General features: G+C 37.2%; 1 long non-coding RNA gene across 1 annotated transcript in view; it reads left to right on the top strand.

Annotated features, from left to right (window-relative positions):
• The first annotated feature begins 2,300 nt into the window (after positions 1 to 2,300).
• The window catches only part of LOC106469583, a 14,112-nt gene continuing 7,442 nt past the window's right edge, over positions 2,301 to 8,970 (top strand). Inside the window, exon 1 of the long non-coding RNA XR_001291441.2 lies at positions 2,301 to 2,458. This is a non-coding gene — a long non-coding RNA (uncharacterized LOC106469583). The remainder of the gene's footprint in view (positions 2,459 to 8,970) is intronic.

The raw sequence follows: 8,970 nt of genomic DNA, 5'->3' as shown, positions 1-8,970 counted from the left end.
CAGTAAATCATTCTTTAATGTATTTAATTCGCTTTTAAATTTACTAATATTTTCCATCTGTACTTCTTGCCACTGTTGTTGACTTTCCTGCAACTGTTGGAGACTTTCTTCCTGTTTCCTTTCTTGTTCCAGTTGCCACTGCTGTAATCTCTCTTCTTGTTTCTTTTCTCGTACTTCTTGTTTATTTTCTTTCTCCTCCAACCACTACTGTAGTCTCTCTTCTTGTTTATTTTCTTTTCCTCCAACAACTGCTGTAATTTCTCATCTTGTTTATTTTCTTTCTCCTCCAACAACTGCTGTAATCTCTCTTGTTTATTTTGCTGTTCGAGCTGCCATTGTTGCAGGTTTTCTTGCCACTGCTGTAATCTTTCTTCTTGTTTCTTTTCTCGTTCTTCTTGTTTCTTTTCTTTTTCCTCCAACAACTGCTGTAATCTCTCTTCCTGTTTCTTTTCTCGTTCTTCTTGTTTCTTTTCTCGTTCTTCTTGTTTTTTTCTCGTTCTTCTTGTTTCTTTTGCTGTTCTTGTATTGCTGCCATCAAATCTGCTAAGCTGTAGTTTGATTTGCCGCTTCTCGTTTCCATATTCTTTTTTTTTTGTCCCACTCTCTGACACCAGTTTGTTACGTCTCTGGTTGTTAGTTAATTTTCCGTAAAAATTCTTTCCTAAGAAACTTTAGCGATACAAGTCCTTTCTTAAATAAAACTGGTTTATTCCTTCTGAATACAACTTTGCAATACATTTAATTTCCACAGTCACTCTATAACAAACGCTATAATTCACAACGAACGACTCACGTGCTCGACTCAATCGTCAATCTCTATCTCTGTCTGCAATTCAATTACATTGTTGCCGTCACTTCTTGACGGTCTTATATACAAGAATACCGTACATCTAGTACACACTCGAAGCTTCACGAAGGGGCATGATTTTTCTAGAAGTTCGTGACGTGTTACTAGCGTCACGTGACGTCCGCTGTCGTAACAATATCTTATAAAATATGTGGAGGACTATTACAATAATACCTGGTCTAAAAACATTCAGATAAGAACAAAGGTTTAAAATAGTTTGATTTGTTTTCACTGCAATATAAATGAAGTGAAGTCGACTTGTTTCAAATACTATTCATTTTTAGGGCTTAAAATTTCGAGTAAAGACTGATGCTTATGCAAAATTTCTTTTTTATCATAATTGTAAATTTTTGGATAGTTTGAATTATTTTTAAATGTGGTTTTCTCATATTAACTAATTTTTGCAAAGAGTGCTAGATAAGTCTATTTTATAACAGGAGGATCGGCAGGATAAATCACCAAATAAATTTGAACTTAAATAAACTGAATGATTTTTCAGTTAAGAAACAAAGAGACTGGACACGAGTTGTAATGGAAAATGACAATTTTTAACTTTTACTTACTTCTAAACACAGTTTGAATACTTGCATTGGACACTAGGCAATCGCCTTCTACTGGACTGTTTAATTCATTAAGGATTGTGCTTCCCTCAAGATATCTTTCCGTCGGCCAATATACCTGACATAAAGGAGAAAACTGTATTAGTATAACGCGCTCTTACTTTGAATGAAACGTTGAATTTACCCACAGCAGTTAGTGACTACAACATGAGTGATATTTTTCATTCAATACAGGGAAGACCATAACCTCTAGATATAGTCTGCTCTGCAAGTGAAAGACACTGTTGTCATTTGCTTCTTACAATAATTCCGCTGGTGGAACTGGTATTGTCTCTAGATAACAACAAAGAACAAAAATAGTAACTCGATAGTTTTCTCACACACATGTTTATGCGAAAACTGCATAGATTCAGTATAACCGAAATAAGTTTTTAATTTTTACATAGTAAGGTAGAAGACGCATGGTATGCATGCATACCACAAATATATGGATGTATGATACCCCATTTAGCTTGAATTTGTCATCTTGTTTATTTGTTCACTTGGATCATATCTTATGTACACGGCTAAACGTCGGAAACTCCTATGGTTCAAGCATAGCTGTCTTTAATTTTGAACCACCGACCAGGAGGAAAGGCAATCCGTCGACAAAACTTGTGCCTGAAATTGCTGCTTTTAGTTGAATAGATGGTTTGACTGATGTCCTAAAGGGTTTTTTAACTTTACTTGTTTTTATACTTTTAAAATTCGAGCAAGTGACTGTTTTCTTACTTGACCAATAACTAGAAAGAAAGAGATTGCAATAGTTCCATAAGTCATTTATTTTAAAATTAAAACATCAAATGTTTAACGACCCCTGAACATATAATTGCCATATAACACTTACGAGTTACGATAGGCTTAGTCGTGTAGTTAAAATGTTGCTGTCTTTGTGATAATGAATTGTCATGCGTTTGATATAAACGATATATATATTATGTGTTGTTGTTTCTTTTAGTCTTCAGTTATTTTAAGTTGTGGCGGACTGCGTTGTAAACAGAAACTTTATAAGGTATGTTAATTTTATTTTACTCGGCAGCAGTTTTCTCAATTCACGTTTGTAAATGTAACTTGTAAACCTTAATTTTAACTTTCATTTTAAAAGTTTAAGACAGATTTTACTAGAATTTCTAGCTCACCGGTGGTAGGATAAGACGGATTCCGAGTTTTCAGTTTCATTTATTAAAACTAACAGTAAGACTTGGTAACACTCAACAGAAAGGCAGCCCTATAAGGATAATTTATATAAAAGTTACAAGGATGTTAGGTTTAATATATCACTTAAACTTAAAGCTATAAAACTAGTGAGAAGCTTATGATACCAATAGTAATAGTAATACTACTATAGTAGTAAATACAGGTTTTTTAAATACAGAATTCGTATTAAATAAGTCAGTTAACTTCCAACAAATCCACTTCCTGTGGAAAGAAAGAAGCAAGCTACACGAATACGAAATATTTGTTTTAAAAATAAATGCTACACTCAACGTAGTTGTACATTAATTTTTATGGTTATTGCCAATTAACTGTAAAACACAGTTTTAAGTTAAGATTTTAAAGAGGTAAAATATGTTTGATGTAATTTATAATATATATTTCGAAAATACAGAGACATTTGGTAAAATAACATTTAAAATCTAAGTTGCAGTTTTTTCTGCTGTTGCATGTAAAAGAACATAAGAATGTCACTGTGACAAAAAGCCATTACATTCATCAAGTTAACCCCATCATCAAAACCAGCAAGAAAAACATCAAGTTAAAAAATAGATGTATGTGAACAGTTGTTTTAAGATAATCAAAATAAAAGTATTCCATACATCATCAGGCATACCATTCCAGTGTCTATGCTTATTATTTCTAATAAAAGTAATATCTAATCATTGTAATGGTGTACACTTAATGCTATAATAATAATTACTGTGCATTTCAGTGTCTGATCTTCTATTTTCCTAAGGGAAAACAAAAATCCATTTTAAGTGGTTGAGTCACGTTTCTGTAGTGAATGTAATGGCTGACAGATCCCCCAGTAGATGTTATTTTCAGCTAGTTAAACTAAACAGACTATAAAGAGGCCAACATTTATTATGGTCTGGAAGATTATTTGTTGATTTAATTAAAAAATTATAGGGTATGTTATGGTTGCCAACTGTCCTACTTAGAGATAAAATGTGTTTATATTTACCACCAACTGTTGTTGAAGTGTTCATTGACTTCACTTAGGGGCCATCAATGTGACCAAGTGTGACAGGGGAGTTCAAAAATTGGTCTAAGTAGTATGATGTCCTTCATGGATGGCCCCCTTACAAAAAGTACTTCAACATTTTCAATAGTTGGCAACACTAGGGTATGTGCACATTTTACTTGCCCCACATTCACAACATACAGATATTTTGGTGTATGTTACTTATAGTTTGCAGTTTTGGTGACCATCTTCATTTTGAGTTACAGATGGAGATTTTTTAGATAGAGTTACAGGATGGACTAAAGTACAAACCTTTAGGGCTATTTTTGATTGTTCGATACTAGGTAACTACAGTGATATGTGCCTCAATGTATGTACTAGGACAGCTATTAGGAACAAATAATCCACTGCTTATGGCCTCAATGTATGTACTAGGACAGAAAATGTACAGACTTCAGGAGAACAACAGTAGTAGTTATATGTGACCAGTCAGGAACAATATAAACTTCAGGAAAACAACTGGAGTGGTTATATGTGACCAGTCAGGAACAGTATAGACTAAAGGAAAACATCTGGAGTGGTTATCTGTGGTCAGTCTGGAACAGTATAGATTCTAATACAGTACATTACCTCCTCTTACATAAATAGCTATTCTCATTCAGTGGTTCCTTCTATGTGCAATAGCGTTTTTTGCATGCCACAAGTCTTGAGCTCCCATGTACCCTACGATCAACCTGGTTCAAATGTGTCTCACATGTAATGCGATAATGCTCCACCAATAAGAGTGTGACACATGTGACTCTCACTATTCAATTCTACTGAACTGTTATTTCTCACTTGGCAGTGCTTGTGTGAAGACAATTTTCATTGTGCTCTTCAATCATATTTTTTCTTTAAACTTAATGCAATTTTTTTTTTAAATTAATTCTGAAGTAGAATTTTTCCATTTGATTTTACAGAAGATTGCGAAATTCAAGATAACTTGTTTTCCTAATTTACATTTTGCCTGTGATTTTCTATGACCAGTCAGAAAGAGTACGGACTTCAAGAAAACAACAGGAGTGATTGCCTGTGACAAGTCAGAAACAGTGTAGACTTCAGAAAAACAACAGGAATGATTACCTGTGACAAGTCAGAAACAGTGTAGACTTCAGAAAAACAACTGGATTGGTTATATGTGACCAGTCAGGAACAGTATAGACTTCAGGAAAACAACTGGAGTGGTTATATGTGACCAGTATAGACTTCAGGAAACAACTGGAGTGGTTATATGTTACCAATCAGGAATGGTATAGACTTCAGGAAAACAATTGGAGTGGTTATATGTGACCAGTCAGGAACAGTATAGACTTCAGGAAAACAACTGGAGTGGTTATATGTGACCAGTCAGGAACTGTACAGACTGAAGGAAAACAACTAGAGTGATTATCTGTGACCAGTCGAAAAAAATTTAAATTCTGATAAGGTACATTACCTCTTCTCACATAAATAGCTATTCTCGTTCAATGCTGCTCTCTATATGGAAAAAGTTTTTTGCATGCCACAAACCTTGAGCTCCAACATACCCTATGATAAACATGGTTCAAATAGGGTGGTGGCTTATATCAATCACCAGGACACACCTGTTATTGTTCCTTTTGTGGTTGAACCTTGGATCTCCTTTTTTGTCTCCTTGCATGCCATGTTCTGGATGTTTTCAATCTGGTTATGGATCGTCTTTCCCATACCGACACAGAGTATTATCTGATGGATTGGTCTCTCAGTTCTGTTGTTTTCCAGTGGTTATGCCTTCAGTGGGGTACTCCTCACCTAGATGAATTTGCCACATCCCTCATTACTAAGTTATTTCTGTTTTGGTCTCCATTTCCTTATCCACTTGCACTGGCTGTTTATACATTCAGTCAGGATTGGATCAATATATACTTCTATTTGTATCCTCCCATCCATCTTCTTCCCAGGGTGATTTTGATCATCCATGTCACTCAGTGTGAAGTCCTTCTGATTGCTCCTTACTGGCAGGTACAACCGTGGTTTTCATGGCTGCTCGAGCTCCAATCTTCCCCACCACTACCTCTTCTTCTTACTCCATCACTTCTACATAAACTTTGGTTACTGGCATTTCATACAACCCTTCATTTCTTCTGTCTTCAAGCCTGGATTTTATCTGGTCCTTGGTCAGGAGATCCAGAATGTCCTGGCGAGACTTTTTGTTTTTAGCTTGTTCCATTTGCCATTCCTCTATGGATGTTTCTCAGTGTAAGTGGAATGTTTTCCACCGTTGGTCATTGGGTCGGGGTTTTCTCCTGCTTGGTGCACTGTTTCTCTGCTTACGAATTTCCTCACTTGGCTATTTGATAAGAGCTGTTTGGTTTCCTCAATCACGGATTATCAGGCTGCACTACCCCACACTTTTGTTTTTTCTGGTATCGTAAAGTTTCCACCTCTCCATATTATTGCATTCCTACCAAATTCATCCTCCTTCTCAGTGCACAGTCCTTTTGGATTTGGATATCATTGTGCTTCTTCACTGCCTTACCTTGCCTTCGTTTGAACCTCTTTTTTATTTCCTTTTCCTATTGGCCTCCTTCCTTGGTGCCCGTTCCTATCACTTCATTTCTTGGCAGATATCCTCCGTTTGGGACATTTCTTCCTGCACCCTTTCCAATTGTGTTCGCGTTTAATTTGACTGGCTTATACTTCCTTGTCTCCCTATTCCTTTAATTTGTTCTGGGTGTCTTCCATGAGACTGGGCCTGGGTGAGTTATCTTTGGTATATATACCTCATATTTTTCAAGGGCTATCCCCTTTTTTACTGTACAGATCCTGCACTGTAGCAATTGGTGCCTGACCAGGTATCCTTCAATTAGTCAAATCCACATTGTCAGACCATAATGACTTAATATTTGTAAATTTCATGCCCCTAAATGCTCATTGTTGAGATGGGATGTTCCACAAGACCGCTTGTATCAATTTGCCTCATTAATATGCTCATTCCGGACTGTACACACCCACAGACTTCATGGGTAAAGCAGAAGGGGATAGCTACTCATCCCTGCCATTCCTTAGATTAAATAAATCAGGTGTGGTCTGCTTTTCAAAATAGGGTTTTTGTGGTCACCCATTGCACTGTCTCTGATGTTCACGTTCCTCCGGATTCTCCATCGCATTTTCTCCCCCTTTTTCTTCCAGTGGAGTAAGAGAGTCCTTACCACTTCCCATTTTCAAGCTGCTGGGGTGATAAACCATGGAGGCATCTTCCTGATATTTGATAGTGATATACGATACAAAATGAATCCATTCAGTTGAGAGTAGGGTGGTGGTGTTCTGTTGGTGTAGATGATGAGATGCCCTCCAATTTGATGCTTCACCTCTAAACAAGTTTATACAAGATGTTGTAGCTTTGGAATGAACCATCAGAATTGCAGTTCACCACTTCTCAATTGGGATCCCTCATCCTACCCTCGCATGGATGTCAGCTACTAGTGGCTGAGTTTTGGATTCAGAGCTAGACCAATCAACATAAGTCCTCACACATGGATTACAGGTGTCTCTGTTCCCTCACTCAATTGGACTCTTGTTCATTATTACCGTGTTGTGGGTCATGGTGGAGGAACTTGCAGGTTAGTATGGTTCTTTCTCTTGTGCTATCCCTTGAAGATTTTAATATATCAAGTATATATATATATATATATATATATATATTGTGCTGGGGTTGTTCCTTTTTGATGAATTTGAGTAGGCTATTTCACTATACAGGGACATCTTTAATTTTCACACTTTGCTATCATGTGCCCTGTTCACAGATAGATAGGTATGATATATCAGTCTGGTCTGCTGAACTTAAGTTGAAGACGGTATGATCTTCTTTCCTACCCAGTCGATTCCCAGTGGCTGGGTTTTAGATTGTAGTTGACATGTCAATGGTATGATTCTTTTTCCTACCCCCGACATGGATGTAGTTTCCAAGTGGCTGGGTTTTGGATTGTAGTTGACTTACTGAAGGTATGATCCTCATCCTACCCCCACATGGTTGTCAGTTCACGGTGGCTGGGTTTTGGATGCAGTTGACTTGCTTTGTACGGTCTGTTGCACTCTATGCCTTGAGGCACATCCTTTTTCCTTTCACCCACATTACTGCCATTTAAGGAATTGAGATACAGAATCAGTTGGATTGGATTCCTATACAACGTTCTTCTCTTCCTTTTGGATTTGGTCCTCCCATTTCCTGCCCATGTCTGCATGACCTCTTTCCACACTGGGCTAAGAGTATACCTGGTACAGAAGTGGTGCGGTCTCTCTTCCTTTTGGATGTGGTCCTCCCATTTCCTGCCCATGTCTGCATGACCTCTTTCCACACTGGGCTAAGAGTATACCTGGTACAGAAGTGGTGCGGTCTCCCATCTATGTTCCTCTAATGCAAGGATCTACTTTATTTAGTACTCTTACATGATGATGACAAAACCTTGTCGAAATGTTGTACATTTGCTGTTATGTTAAACTTATATTAAAGTTTTTATTCAGTACCCATTCAAGCCATCTCTAACCATTATTACTCTTTTAGAGGGTTCTTCAGTCATTTTTAAAGAATGCTTCTTTCTTTCCCTCTGTCCACCTATTCTTTGTGTGATTCCAGATATTTCTGTGAGAAGAGGTAATGTACCATATCGGAAGTTATAATTTTCCTATACTGAAAATCTGTTTCAGATGGATACTTACCTCTCTCTCACACTTCCCACCTTTCATACCTACTGAAAATTGGTGCTTCCATTTTCTGCCAAAACACAAAGTCATAGTTTGGTTGAATCAAATATAGGGAGTCACATGCATCAGGAGGGTGTGTTGCACTCCTATTGATATAGGGTTGTCGCATGGTGATTTACATGTGAGATACAATAGAACCATGTTGATCGTAGGGTACATGGGAGCTCAAGACTTGTGACATGTGAAAAACATTTTGCATATAGAGGGAAGCAATGAACGAGAATAGCTATTTATGTGAAAGGAGGTAACTACCTATCAGAAATATACTTTCAGTATAGGAACATTTTAAGTATCAGAACAGTAACTGGAGTGTTTACCTGTGAACAGTGGGGAACAGTATAGACTTCAGATTTGTAGCTGGAGTGATTATCTGTGAACAGTATAGACTTCAGGTCAGTAGCTGGAGTGTTTACCTGTGAACAGTAGGGAACAGTATAGACTTCAGGTCAGTAGCTGGAGTGTTTACCTGTGAACAGTAGGGAACAGTATAGACTTCAGGTCAGTAGCTGGAGTGTTTACCTGTGAACAGTGGGGAACAGTATAGACTTCAGGTCAGTAGCTGGAGTGATTATCTGTGATCA

The sequence above is a fragment of the Limulus polyphemus genome, unplaced genomic scaffold (genome assembly GCF_000517525.1).
Source record: "Limulus polyphemus unplaced genomic scaffold, Limulus_polyphemus-2.1.2 Scaffold3558, whole genome shotgun sequence".
Lineage (NCBI taxonomy): Eukaryota > Metazoa > Arthropoda > Merostomata > Xiphosura > Limulidae > Limulus > Limulus polyphemus.
This window is presented reverse-complemented; position numbering and strand designations above follow the sequence as displayed.